At 34.0% G+C, this 15,684-nt stretch overlaps 1 pseudogene; it reads left to right on the plus strand.

The window, feature by feature from the left end:
• Positions 1 to 14,624: 14,624 nt before the first annotated feature.
• Positions 14,625 to 15,684, plus strand: part of LOC142231174 (uncharacterized) — a 44,483-nt pseudogene continuing 43,423 nt past the window's right edge.

The raw sequence follows: 15,684 nt of genomic DNA on the forward strand, positions 1-15,684 counted from the left end.
GCTATAAGGAAGTTTATACACAGAGAATACATATTGGTTGTGATGACCGAATTTATTGCCAACCTCCTTTTGGCAGTTGCAGCAACTATCTGCTGGCAGTTGTGATACCCGATAAATTCGGTCGACTCAATCGAATTATGGGAAATCTAACCAATACCATATATGGAGTTGGTTGTACTAGACGATGCAATTGATCGTTACTCCCTTCTTATTTGGTTGTTTTACCCAACTTTATTAGCACCTTAACCGAATTGAAAATACATTTTTCCTCAAAATATTGTATTTTACATTTTTAAAAGATGGAAAGATACATAAAATCACACTATACCTAAATACAATACATTGATAACAATTTAACAAAAATTATCACCTTTAAAAGTACCCGCCGCCAGCTTGGATTGTTGAATTGACAGGCAATGGGAGTTAAATCTCTGGGACTCTTAGTACATTAGTACTTATAAATGGAGTCCAAACTGAGCACATAGAATAAAAATGGGCCAACATAGCTTGCCTAAAAACACAACAAATTAAGTTATAAAATTAGTGTGGAGTTTTAAAAATTTAATAAGAATCTACTCTACATGGTCACATCTTGTGGGGTTTCATAAATAGAATAAAGACATGGAGATGGATTTTTCCATTAGAGGCCCTTTAAAGTCGTTGCATGATTTATACTTTTGCCCTTTAACGCAAGAAAATTGTTCCACATCTAACACTTTATATAACTCGATCTCCATTTGATCCCAAAAAATTAAAGATGCGCATTGTTTATCCGACTCGTAGCATTGATTATCCTGACGATTGCGCGAGTAGTTCGTGAAAATATACGACAGACAGTCCACCGAGGATTTAAATAAACTTAGAAACGACTGAAAAATATTCAGTTTTCAGTGGTTTTTATATTAAATTATAAATAAAACACGTTTTCCTTCCACATTGAATAATTGATAATAACAATATTGACATTTAAAAATATTTCCAACGGAATTCGGCTGCGACTATCAATTGTAAGGGCTGAATACTAAATGACGGTTATGAAGGTTTTATAAGGTAGGTTGTGCGTATCGAATTCGATCAAAATTTTTCAAGAGAGAGACAATTAGTTCAGACAACCATTTGACTTGTATTTCAAACAACAATCTATAATAATAAGCGCCAAAAGGTAGAAAGAATCAAATAATGGTTGTAAATAAAGTAAATAGATTGACACAACTGTGATTTCATTCTAAATGCAGAATTTTCATTACAACAATCGATTTTCAACGAATATCTTCTCTGTGTATGGAAGAAAAGTATATACTTTTTGTGATAATCGTTTATACTTTTCCAGGAGGTAAAAACAATTTCATAAAGACTAACTCAAAAATTTCATAAAGACTGACTCAAGTTCACCAATGTGGTATCACAATGGACTGAATAGTCTAAGTGAGCCTGATACATCGGGCTGCCACCTAACCTAACCTAACTCACAATCACACAATCTTTTCTGGCTAATTGCATTTTCCCTCACATCTTTCTCACTTCCACGAGTTTTTTAGTTCTTAGCACCTTTTTCTGTAATACAAACAATGTAGAAGAACTTATTCCATTTTAAATTTGTTGTTTTTTAAATTTTACCTTTCGCATGGACAGAGAATCGAACCGCGGACCATGCATTTGTCAGCCAACACACTATCCACTGGACTACGTAGCTGTTATTGTCATCAGTAGACAATTATCGCTATAACCACCACCGCACAAGCAATGCAGAAAGTTATATTTATATAGTATAGCTTTCGGCGCCCACGAGCCGATTAAACAAATTTAATTTAACGGAAACATTTTTTTTTGCTTTTTTACATATATTCCAAATATGTTCGAAAGATCCCGAAAAGATGTTCAACACTACATACTACTATATTAAATTTTTACTATGAAACTTTAAAACTGTTAAACACTTAACGTCAGAAAAGAACAGTGCTTGATATAAAAGAAATGGACTGTGTTGTTGGTTCTAAAATATTTTTTTTTATTAAAAAAAATAAAAATTTTCTGACAAACGATTTTTTTTTGTGATAAAAGTTTACAATTTTTGAAGAAATTCAAAAAACTAACAAAAAGAAAACGTTTTTGTTTTGTTTTCTTTTGTTTCGTGTGAAATCTTCGGACTCATGACTTTCACTTGTTAAATAAAATTTTGTAGTTTGATGCGAAGTACAATATGGGCGCATTTGTAGTAAAATTTACAAATTTAAAGAAATAATGAACTATTTTGTGAGAAGTACGAATTTAATAAATCTTTTTTTTTAGTTAATTTAACTAACGTACGCAAAAAATATTAGATTAAAAGAAAGTTTCTCCAAACATAATAATTCCATGAACTAAAATAAAGGTTCTGTCGGTGCCACAGCGGCTCAGCTGTCATTTCCTAACGATGAAATTGTATCGGAATCTAGAATAAAATGGACGTTAAATGGTTTAGGCCCATTCAAAACCTGATGGAATTACTCCGGCGGAGTTACAAGCATGCATTTACAAGTACAAATTTAATAGATCTTTATGTTTCATATGTGTATTATTTTTTGCAGTTTTTTAGTTCATTTAACAAACGTACGCAAAAAATATTAGATTAAAAGAAACTTTCTCCAAACATAATAATTCCATGAACTAAAATAAAGGTTCTGTCGGTGCCACAGCGGCTCAGTTGTCATTTCCTATCGATGAAATTTATCAGTATCTAGAATAAAATGGACGTTAAATAGTTTTGGCCCATTCAAAACCTGATGGAATTACTCAGTTACAAGCAGTGACTGAGAGAAGTATCCCCTGGTTGTCGGCTATATATACAGGATGTATAAACTTATATATTCCAGGAAAGTGGAGGGAGACAAAAGTCGTTTTCATACCTAAAGCGGGAAAAGCCTTTTACTCGAGTGCGTGTGGATTTCTGACCAATCAGCTTATCCTCATTCCTATTTAAGACTCTGAGAGGATGATAGATATTTATCTTAGAACTAGCTTCGATTGAATTTTGCTATTGAAACGACTACATGCATAATCGAAGGGCAGGTCTACTGAGACCGCATTACATGAACTAGTCAGCTTTATTGAAAGCTCAGTATCTGTCAATGAATACACAATCGTGGCGTTTCTAGATATCGAAGGGACATTCAATAACGTTCATCCGAGCTCGATATTAAGTGGACTGACAACTTTGAATGTTGATCCAGGTGTACTTAGGCTGTTAGACGAATTTCTAATGAGGAGACGTATTTCAGCCACACTAGGACAAGCAAACATACAAAGGTATGTGAACAGAGGCACTACCCAAGGGGAAGTTATATCACTTCTTCTTTGGGATGTTGCTATAAACAACCTTCTTTTTTCCCTAGAAAAAGGAAAGGATATAAGTGGTGGCATATGCAGATGATGTAGCTCTAGCAGTCAGGGGAAAATTCCCATCCACAATCAGAGATATTATACAGCCCTCCGGATGACTGAGAAATGGGCGAACGAGAATGATCGCAAAACTCCCACGGTTAGGCCCATATCATTAGTGGTATTGAAATTCCCTTTGATGAGTGTGCAAAATATCTTGGCGTTATTTTGGACAGAAAACTGAACTTTTAGCTTAATATTGAAGAAAGGGCGAGAAAAGCCACGGTAGCTTTGTACTCGAGCAAAAAGGCAATAGGAAAAAGTGGGGACTAAAACCGAAAATTGTACATTGGCTATACATTGGTTAGAACTATAATGCTGTATGGTGTTGTAGTATGGTGGCTGGCACTTCAGCAGCCGACAAGTTTAGCGTATGGCGTGCTTGTGTATATCAGGCGCATTCAGTAAGACAGGAATATATTCCCATAATGTCATGCTGCATCTATTCTTTAGACATTTCGGCCAAACAGTCAGCTTCTACAACGGCCGGGCGTTGTGGTCGAAAAAAAGGTACGGCCACAGTTCGGTCCTCAAAATAATGTCAGATATGCCAAACGTAGTGGATTACACTATGGCGACACCACTTTTCGACAAAAAGTTTGAAACTCTAATTCCCAACAGTGAGGCGTGGTGCACACCGACCCCGGGGAATAAACGATATATAGATTTCTACACTGATGGCTCCAAAATGGACGGACAAGTGGTTTTCGGAGTATATTCTAAAGATCTGGAACTTCGAATAGTGAAAAGATTATCAAATCACTGTAGTGTTTATCAGGCTGAAATATAAGAGAAAATAAGAGAGGTGGCGAATTGGCTGAGAAGTAATGTTGCAAAAAATGTTGGCATTAATATATACTCAGACAGTCAACCTGTAATAAACTCTTTGGACTCTGTGTTCCCCAACTCGAAAACGGCCATCGACTACCGCAAACCTCTCAACGAGATGGTTTAGCAGTACAATATTCACCTAATATGGGTACTTGGCCATAGGAACATACCGGGTAACTGCGAAGCGGATGAGTTAGTAAGACTAGGAACTACCTTACATATTCCAGGGGAACTAGAATCTGTTTGTATGCCCCTGGCTACCTGCAAGGTCATGCTGCGTGAGAAGGCTGTTATGATGGCAAATGTTCGTTGGGAGAATTGCAAGGGTTGTAACGACACCAAGCAAATATGGCCCCATTTAAACTTAAACCGCACATAATAGATATGCTACACAGATAAAAATAAGTTTGAGAACCAATAACTTTTGTTGGAAAACCAATAACAAAATTTGTTAATTTTCCTGCAACAAACTAATTTGTACTTTTAATAACCATTATTACAAAAAAGTTGTTAGCAATCGTTACCATCAGAAGGCAACAAATAATTTGTGTTCTCAATAATATGTAAGTAATTTGTTGAGCTTCCAACAATACAAAATATTTGTTGTTGATCGTTACGTTTAATCCTCAACAAATATTTTTGAATTTGAACGAAAAAATTTGTATGTGGTTTGTTGGAGTCTATCAATGACCTGTAACAAATTTATTGGTGTATGGACTAGAGGTCTGCACAATTCCATTTGTAAATGCAGAGTACACGTGTACTTGCTACATGAGTACATCTATTTGAGAGAGTCGCAAAAGTATTGGTACACATTTTGATGAACACCAAAAGCCACGAGTAACTTCTTGTTGCTACTCTGATGTCTTCACTACCAACAAACACATAGTCCTCTTTCTCTCTTATTGAAGTGTACTCAGAGTGATCACGTCGAGTATGTTGCGAGAACAAAACTTCATAGAGTACTCCATGTACCACGTGCAGTTTCAGAAATACAAAAAAAACAGTTACTCTCCATAAAATATGTTTTGGTTTGTTATAAAGAACGGCAGACGTTAAGGTAGGTGTGTGACATACATATATATATGAAATATGTGATATACCTACATATCTATGATTAATAATAATGGAAAGTTTTGCTTCGCACATAACTGAGAAATACTTGTGGTACCACGTGAAGTGAAGAGAATCCATGTTGTACTTTTTCTCAAGTACTTACATTTTTATAGTTCCTTTTTTTCGGAACACATATTGTTTCGGATAAGTACTTGGTGGTATTTGACAAGCAAGTGTTTTCTTCACTTCACTACTTGCGCTCTGAGAGAAAGACAGTGTATGTACTATATTCGATAGCGAATTGCATACATGTAGTGAAAAGTTATTCGATGCAGACCTCTAGTATGGACAAAAAATTAAATTGAAATTGACAGAATTATTGCACCAAAATTGCAAAATTGCCGGAACAATTTTGGAGATATTTTGTTAAGTACACACAGAGAAGGAATATGACCACAAACCTATTTTTGGACGGGGAACATGTAACATTTTTGTGTCGAAAATCCTATACTCAGTTTTGTAAATGTATGACGATTATAAATTTGAGTAGTCCCGGGTCTAGCAAGCATTTTGACAACTTTTTGCCCAGTGATATATATTCCAGTTAATTAGAACTGTAATAACTCTAATCCCGATATTAATATGGTTTTATTAATTATCTCATACAACAAACACATTTAAGAAACTACCAAATTGAAAAATATAAATTTTTCACAGACATTTATAAATGCCTTTCTGTATTCTCTGATGAATGAGCTCTTTGCTTGTTATCATACACGTGCATGTGCTCATACTCATTTTGTTCTAACGGTATTATTCGCATACTTCTTTTAGCTTTCGTACATGTTCTCAGCGATGTGCGCGCAACCAGTCTTGTATTTTTGTTTTTGTTTTCGTATCGATAGCAGTCAACTATTTTCGCAACAAAACAATTTGTTGAAAATTCAGAAGATTTCTATTATTTCCTCTGTCAAGCATCTACAAACACATTTCAACAACAAATGCCTCATATTCAATAGAAAAATTTGTTGAGCATCAGCAGATTTTACATACAAATAAAGTTGTTAATATTTATTTGCAGTTATTTTTTTGTGTGTAGGGTTCTCGAGACGTCAGATATCAGTCCTGATATCTGCTATAACGGGTCGCTGCCTGATAGGCGAATTTGCAGAAACTATTGGCGCGAAGTATAATGACTATTGTATGAGCTGTCATGATGCGGAGGAAAAGGAATCAATTAAACACCTCTTGTGTGAGTGTCCTGCATTTTGTGTAAGGCATATAGCTTTAGATTACTGGCGGACCTGGAAAACGTTAATTTAAGCAGTCTGCTAATGTTTTTGGAACAATCTGGTTGGTTCAACAGAAGAAATTAATCGAGAAGGTTCAGCGGTTAAAACTAGTACTTCCAAACAAGTTCTCTTTGGGAGAGTGCTTCTACAGCTGTGCCTTTGGATCAACTTCCAAATTTTTTGCCGGGTAGTAAATACCTATATAAGCCACTTTAGTATTCATCGGTTTATATTGAAAAGTCTATAAATAATTATGAAACAATGTGAATTGAATTTTCGCATGGCAATCAGGAGGTCAACTTTTCCCCAGATCGGATGAATTTTTTTCTTCCATGAGACTCCCTAATCCAAATCTTGGGTTCAGTTAACATATATGGGGGTTACGTTTAATTATGAATCGATATGGACCAATTTGCATGATTACCAAATCAGATAAAATTTGCTGCTCCACGAGAAATCGGAAACCACCACTCCAAGAACCTCCTGAAGTCATATCTTGACTATATATATATATAATCATGGACCGATATAGCCCAAGTTTTTTCATGGTTGTTGGAGGACATATACTAACATTACGTTCCAAATTTCAACTGAATTTGATCTGGCGGCAAGATTATTTGTGGGTCTATTAGTGGTCTGATATGGCCTATTTGCAATAACATTCGACCCACATGAATAACAAGTACTTGTACCAAGTTTCAAGTCGATATCTTGTTTCGTTCGGCTGAACGAAACGACTGACTGTACTTTATGGGGTCTGAGACCAATATGTGGAAGTGTTACAAACAGAATGACAATGCTATTACACCCGCGATCCATGTTTCGAGTTTTTGATTTTGTATGGTGTTTCGCTGCAGAAACCGAACATTGTAACCATCTTAAGTACACTGAAAAAATGTTTGTCTGGTTTCAAAGATTTTTTCTTTACACTAATGATTTTTGTATTCATTCTGAGCCAAAGAAGCGGTGAATTGAAGTAGAACCAATTATCTTATTTTTGAGTTTTGCATACATGCCATTTTATTAATCAAACAAAGTGTTAACGATAAGTAGAATTTCCAAATTCACAGTCGACTTCGAGTAGAAGTTATGTTTCAAGTAAAAACGTCTTTAAAATAATGGGTTGAAAAGCATCTCCTATTTTGGAGTGCTTTTTAGATTTGTCAAGACTTTGAAGAACTTTTCAGTATTACTAAAGCCAAGTTGGCGTTTTCCAAACAAAAATTTCTTTCATATATAGATACCCAGTTTTAATTATAAAAGCAAACCGAAAACAAAACAAAATTCGCTTTCAATTTTTGAGGACAAGAAATCTTTGGTCACAATCGCGCTTGGGAGAAAATGATGTCAAACAATTTTAATGGTTTTAGTGAAAGTGTTTCTTATCATCCAGTATCCAAACCCACACTGAAAAAAATATTGTCGTGAGGCCAAAGATTTCATGTCCGTAAAATACAAATACAAATTTAGTTTAGCATAGAAGACGCATTTCTCTAATATAAAGTTTTATTACTTGTCCAAAAGTCGATACACTTTTCAATGAAGTCGTTTTGTCCAATAATTAAGTGATTTGACTTAAAAATGGGTATCATAACATGACAAAAAAAATTTTTTGCGCTATGGTCAACTTGACTTTAATAATTCAGAAGAAAAAAAAGCTCTGTAAAATTAACAAAATTGTCTATAAATTTGTTGTCTTTTTGCATCTTGACTACAAAGCAAAAAAATCGTTCAAAAAATAGGTCATGTTTTTCAACACCTTATTTTAAAGACGTTTCTACATGAAACATAGCATAATTTCTTCTGGAAGTCGAGTCTGAATTTGGAAAATAAAGTTGTCGTTAACTCGTTTTTAAAAAACTTGTATTCTCCACTGCTTTGTCTCGGAATCAGTACCAAAATTGTAAAAGTAAAGACAAAATCTTTGGGATCGGGTATGCTTTTTTTCAGTGCACACAGCCTTCCTGAAAAATAATTTTGGGACATATGTTAGATTAATTGTCGATACCCTATGGGAAATTGGTACAAATTGCCACTGACGAACATATCAGTACCGATGCGCCAGTTTCTCGAAATTTCTAAGTTTTCATATAATTTATTAATTTCCAGACTCTCTTGATCTATTTCTCTTGGTGCGATTCGGATACGGTAAATGAAACAGTCTATTAAGTGAGTGGCTAAGACTGCTCCATAGGGACCTGCACTGTTAGAAAAATATGTTTTTCATATGTTCCGATATAAACAAAATGTGTTTCGGGCACGATTTTAAACCACAATATATTTAAGTGCGAACATGTAATGTTCCTAAACTAACACTAAATGTTTGGGACATCTATGTTAATATGTTAGAATATATTATGTTTGGGGCATCAATGTTTCATAAAAATCATATGTGTGAATACAAACATATATAAATTTACAAATTTCGACTAAACATACATATGTTGTGATATTTTATTCAAAGCGACAGAGAGAGTATAGAGAGAAATAGAGATGGAAACCGGGAGAGTTGACGAAAGATATCAATATAACACAGCAAAAGAGTCAAAAGAGAACAATTTCTGTGAAACCGCTTGTATGTTGTTTCGGAAAACTGTTTTATGATAAGGCCACAAATTTGATATGTTTAAGTCTAAATATTATTTAATTTGAATAAAGAGAATATACATTCTGAACCAAGAGAATAGACATTTGAAAAACAAACAGCTCATGTTTTCGCCTTGAGAGCAGCATTTTATGTATGTGTGGACATGTGTTTTGTTTATCATTTTGGCATTATGGGCACAATTTTTTTCTTGGTTCGTTAAAAGAAATCAGGGGTCTTCATAAAAATAACGAAAGGGCACTATACTCTTTTTAGAGTTGGGACAGTAAAATGAAATAAGGAGGAAATAGTGAAAAATTACACAGTAAAATGTAAAAAAACAAACTTTAGTTCCTCTTTATTTAAAAGTAGTCCACGAGGAGTTGACGGACACCATCAAATATAAAAGCGGGCATTAAGTTCGAGTTTTACAGCTAAAACAATTTAAAAAGTTTATTTTCTTTAAAATGAATTATTAAAGAAAAATAAAAGGAAGGAAAAATAAAAAGGAAAGGAATAAAAAACTGTTCACTCCTAAATAAATTTATGTTTATATTATAAAATTATGTATGTATGTTTATACTCGACTCCACGTTCTTCTTTTGTTAGTTTTTGAATTCCTTCCAAATTTTAAAGTTTTGTACAAAAACAGTTTTTTATTACAAGATTGTTATTTTGCAATAAAAAATAATATTTTATCCAAAAATCAGTCAATTTCGTTTATATCAAGCACTGTTACTGACTATAAATCTTTAATAACACACATTTCAAAGTTTCATTAAAAAAAATTAATATAGTATAAATATAAATGTGTAAATTAAAAAAAAAAAAAAAAAAAAAAAAACAAAAAAAATGTTCGGTCGGAGCAGGGATTGAACCCACGACCCTTTGCATGCAAGGCAGACATGCTAACCACTGCTCCACGTGGCAAACAAATGTATGTTTCTGTTAAATAATGTTATGTTTGCATGGGCTCGTGGGCGCTGCAAACTATGCTATATAAATGTAACTTAAAACGATAATTATCTACTGGTGGCTATAACAGCTACGTAGCCCAGTGGATAGTGTGTTGGCTTACAAACTGTATGGTCCTCGGTTCGATTCTCCGTGCAGGCGAAAGGTAAATTTTAAAAAATTTATAAAAGTGAATAATTTCTTCAACATTATTTGTATTACAGAGAAAGGTTCCAATAACTAAAAAATTTCGTGGAAGTGAAAATTACGAGTATGTTAGGGAATGAGCACAATCGTGTTTGGGAAAAATTCTTCCAAGCATATAATATTTTTGGCTCAAAATGCTTCCAAACATATAATATGTTCACATAAAACAAACATATTAATGTTTCGGCAGTATGCAATAATATATGTGCTTCCTGCAAAATATGTTTGGAACATATGTTAAAGAAGCGATTTTTTTTGAGGGTGTGTGTAACGGGGTGGTCTTTTTATTTTTTTCCAGGGCTGTGGAGTCGAGTCAATTTTGCTCGACTCCGGCTCCGACTCCAGCATTTCTTATAAGCCTCGACTCCGACTCCGAAGTCGACTCCAGGTGGTGTACCTAAATCTCATTTTGACAGTATTCCAATTGTAATTTTAAGGTGTAGTGTTCCAAAAATAGACCGATATAAGTATTCTATTTTGCCATATGTGTTTATATGTCCTAAAGAACCCTAATTTTAAATTTTGATACGACTCGACGACAAATCTCAGCATTTTAAGGATGTAAAGAACTCTACATTTTAATGTCAGGCCAATAAATTAAAATACGACACAAGACTATATAGATACCAGCAAGATCTCCAGAATATGTATTTATAAAAACAAAAAATAATTAGTCTTCCAGATGTTTAAGAAGTAAAATCCTGGTATTAATCTATGTAGGCATTTTATAAAAAAAAAACAGATGACAGGGATAGCTGGATAGTTACGAATATTGTTTCTATACACCCTCAAAAAAATCGCTTCTCTAACATATGTTCCAAACATATTTTGCAGGAATCACATATATTATTGGATACTGCCGAAACATTAATATGTTTGTTTTATGTGAACATATTATATGTTTGGAAGCATTTTGAGCCCAAACATATTATATGCTTGGAAGAATTTGGCCCAAAGAAGATTGTGCTCATTCCCTCACATAATTTTCCCTTCCACGAAATTTTTTAGTTCTTGGCACCTTTTTGTGTAATACAAATAATGTTGAAGAAATTATTCAATTTTTTAAATTTTACCTTTCGCCTGGACGGAGAATCGAACCGAGGACCATACAGTTTGTAAGCCGACACACTATCCACTGGGCTACGTAGCTGTTATAGTCACCTGTAGACAATTATCGTTATAAGTTACATTTATATAGCATAGTTTGCAGCGCCCACGAGCCCATGCAAACATAACATTATTTAACAGAAACATACATTTGTTGGCCACGTGGAGCAGTGGTTAACATGTCTGCCTTGAATGCAAAGGGTCGTGGGTTCAGTCCCTGCTCCGACCGAACACCATTTTTTTTAATTTACACATTTGTACATAATTTCATTTTTACCTTTAAGGCCGGTATTAAGTTGGCATTAAAATGGAAATGTTTTGCCTTTTACTTTTCTTTAATAATTCATTTTAAAGAAAATAATCGTTTTCAATTGTTTTAGCTGCAAAACTCGAACTTAATGTCCGCTTTTCTACTTGAAGGTGTCCGTCAACTCCTCTTGGTCTATTCTCTTGGTTCCGAATGTCTATTCTCTTTACTCCGAATACTCATTCTAATATTCAAATTAAATAATATTTAGACTTAAGCATATTAAATTTTTGGCCTTATCATAAAACAGTTTTCCGAAACAACATACAAGCGGTTTCACAGAAATTGCTTCCTTTTGATTCTCTCGCTGTGTTATGTTGATATCTTTCGTCAACCCTCCCGGTTTCCATCTCTATACTCTCTCTCTCTGTCGCTCTCTGAATAAAATATCACAACATATATATGTCTACTCGAAATTTGTAAATTTATATATGTTTTCATTCACACATATTATTTTTATGAAAAATGCATGCCCCAAACATAATATATTCTAACATATTAACATATGTGTCCCAAATATTTAGTGTTAGTTTAGGAACATTAAATGCTTGCACTTAAATATATTGTGTTTAAAAATTGTGCCCGAAACACATTTTGTTTATATCGGAACATATGGAAAACATATTTTTCTAACAGTGTAGAAATAAAATGGTGAAATATCGATTTATAAATGGTCTATCAGTTATGGACATTAGAGGCCATTAATTTAATGTAAAGAATTTCGAGTGGCTTTGATGAAGCAAACATTCTCCCAAAAGATCGGCTCAGATGGTACGCAGAGGTTTAATTTAAAATTACAGTTTCTAAGGCCATCGGGTGTATATGGAGATTCTCAAGTAATTATCTCGATATACAAAATCTCGGCCGATGGGAAATTTCCGCATTTATTTATGGATCTCAATTAACTCTAAATTCAAAATTTCTGACAAATCTTAGACTGGGAAAAACATCTTACAACAAATCGGAAGATGGGTTTATATGTAGGTGCTATATCACAAAATTGTCCGGTATGACCCATCTTCGAACTCAACATGCCCGCCAAAAAAATTTAGAACGCTAGGTTCTACTGCTATATTACCTTTATCAAGAGTACATATAGGGTCAAAAATCGATATTTTAATATATTAAAAATGGACAATACAATTCATTAATTCATCCCATATTCTAGTAAAACCTACTTTTTATATCACCGTGAAATTTCACTATATAAATACACTTTGAATGGCCTGAAATCCATTAATTCGTTGTTCGATTAAAAACCCTAATGGAATCTAATTCGTCGAAATATTTCTTTAGTTACAAAGATAGGAAGTGTTTTTCAAAGTTTGTTTCGCCGGAGTCGGAGTCGAGCAAAATTTCTACGACTCCGGCTCCGACTCCGACTCCAGCAAAATCTTCAAACTCCGACCCCAAGACTCCGACTCCACAGCCTTGATTATGATATAAAATTTTGAAGTTTGAAGTAAAAAATTGGAATTCAAAATTGCAAGAATGTCTTTAGTGCCATACAAAGTTCACGATGGACCGTTTGTAGTAAATTTTACAAATTTAAGGAAATAATGAACTATTTTGTGAGAGGTACAAATTTAATAAATCTTTATGCTTCGTTTGTGTATATTTTTTTTTCTTTTTTAGTTCATTTAACTAACCTACGCAAAAAAAAAATAGAGTAAAGGGAATTTTCTCAAAACATAATAATTCCATGTTAAAGTATCACCGTACTTTTGGACCAGAGCTTGGACTGGTCAATACAGATCAGTTTTGATCCTGGGATTGATCCTTTACCCCCAGGGAATTCACCCAAGGCCTATACATGTATGTTGAATTTTTAAATGTCCCATACCATACAAAAGGTTGTTCCTATCAAACAGACATAGATCAAATAAATATAATGTACACAACCATTGTGTGGTTAACTAATTTTGAAATTAGCTATGGAACACAAATAGAACAGACCCATTTAAATGCACCATTTGGACATAAGGTTATTTAATATGGATAATGCCAACTGAGAAGTCTGACAGAAATGAATTAACACCAGTGTTTCAATGAAGAACTTACTCCATGTGAGTTTTGGGTTATATGCTTTCATGTGAGGTTTCCTTTTACTTGTGTTTTTTCTCCTTGACTTGTCGAAACTTACAATAAACTATAATGGGATAGAATTTATCTTTAGGACGTTGAATGTAGGATGGATGGATGTGTTACTCCAGCAAAGAGGAAAAAAGAATGAAATTTGTAATATTCTCATTTCAATTCAACATTTGTTATCACACATCTGGGAATATCATCAATTCCTCCATCTTCTGTTCGTTCGTTGTTTGTTGACTCCATTCATTCTACACTCTAAGTCATTTGAGTTTGCCTTTGTTGTTTTTTTTTTTTTTTTGCTCCATGGTTAGTTAGAAAATGAATGAGGTTTGGGTTTTCATTTCCATGCGAAAAACGACAACAACCAATTCACTAGAATACCAAATACAATGGAATGATGGTGATGATGATGGAAAACGTTGAGTAACGAGTAGTGAGCCAGCATCCAAAGATATGGTGTGATGGTGATGAAGATGGTTGGGAGTAACAGGAATAACAACAACAGCAACCAATTATTTTTCGATTAGTTTCGCTATCATTCCTGCCAGCTAGCAGTTTGAAATCTATCCCTTCCCACCATATTTGGCACATCTTTGTAAAGCTAACACACACTCGAGATCATTAAAATATGAAAACCGCGAAGGGAAGACAAAAAAGATTCATACCATTAAATCAAAGAAGAGCTTAGTTCAATTTTGGAATACTCTGCAACATTTCAGCCGGTATCTCACGAATTAAATGATTCAATGTTGTCTTCCAATGCGATCTACGCGGCCAAATGGCCTGTCCCGAACGAGAAATAAAATATTCACTTAACTCACCTCTTAATGACTCCATTCTTCCGCGTCTTGTTGAAACCATATATCACTCAAGTGAAGCTCTTGCATATTGGGCAAAACAAGTTGAATATCATCTCACGGAAGCTTTCACCATCACAGTTAGGATAGCCACATCTTTGAAGAAGTATGGTCCGACGATACCACCAGCCCATAAACTGCAACAAAATATGAGGCTTTGGTAGCTTTTGCTGATCTTCATTCCAAAATCGACAATTCTGCTTATTTACGTAGCCATGAAGCTAAATGTGGGTATAGTCGTTGAACACAATTTTTCTCGTGATGGACTTTCTTAACAGAGCACGCATTTTGATAATAAAATTCAATAATTTGTAAGCGTCGTTCATTTGTAAGAGGATTGATGGCTAAATTATAGACCAAATGGTCGATAATTTTTGAATAAAAGGTATTTTTTATTGCCAAAATGAGAAATTTGTAATAATTTTTTTTTTTTGGTGATAAAAGTTTGAAATTAGTGAGCTCTTTTGTGAGAAGTACAAATTTAGTAAATCTTTATGCTACATTTGTGTATGATTTTTCCTGGTTTTTAGTTCATTTAACTAACGTACCAAAATAAATATTAGAGTAATGGAAACTTTCTCCAAAGATAATTCCATGAACTAAAATAAAGTTAAATTGGCTATAGTGAAGTAGATGGTTCACATTTTTTTGAGTGAACCAAGCACTGTTCGTTTCTGACTTTAAGTCTTTTATAAGACACATTTTGAAGTTTCATAGTAAAAATTTAATATACTCGTACATAAGAAAAGTCATATCTCATCAAGTGTACATGAAAAAAAATATATTCTGTAAACGAGTGCAATTGTCTGTTGATGACAATAACAGCTACGTAGCCCAGTGGATAGTGTGTTGCTTTACAAACTGTATGGTCCCCAGTTCGATTCTCCGTCCAGGCGAAAGGTAAAATTAAAAATACATAGAATCGAATAATTTCTTTTACATTGTTTGTAATCGTCTGGTGCGTCATATATATTCTAATTT

This window comes from Haematobia irritans, chromosome 1 (genome assembly GCF_050003625.1).
Source record: "Haematobia irritans isolate KBUSLIRL chromosome 1, ASM5000362v1, whole genome shotgun sequence".
NCBI classification, from domain to species: Eukaryota; Metazoa; Arthropoda; class Insecta; order Diptera; family Muscidae; genus Haematobia; species Haematobia irritans.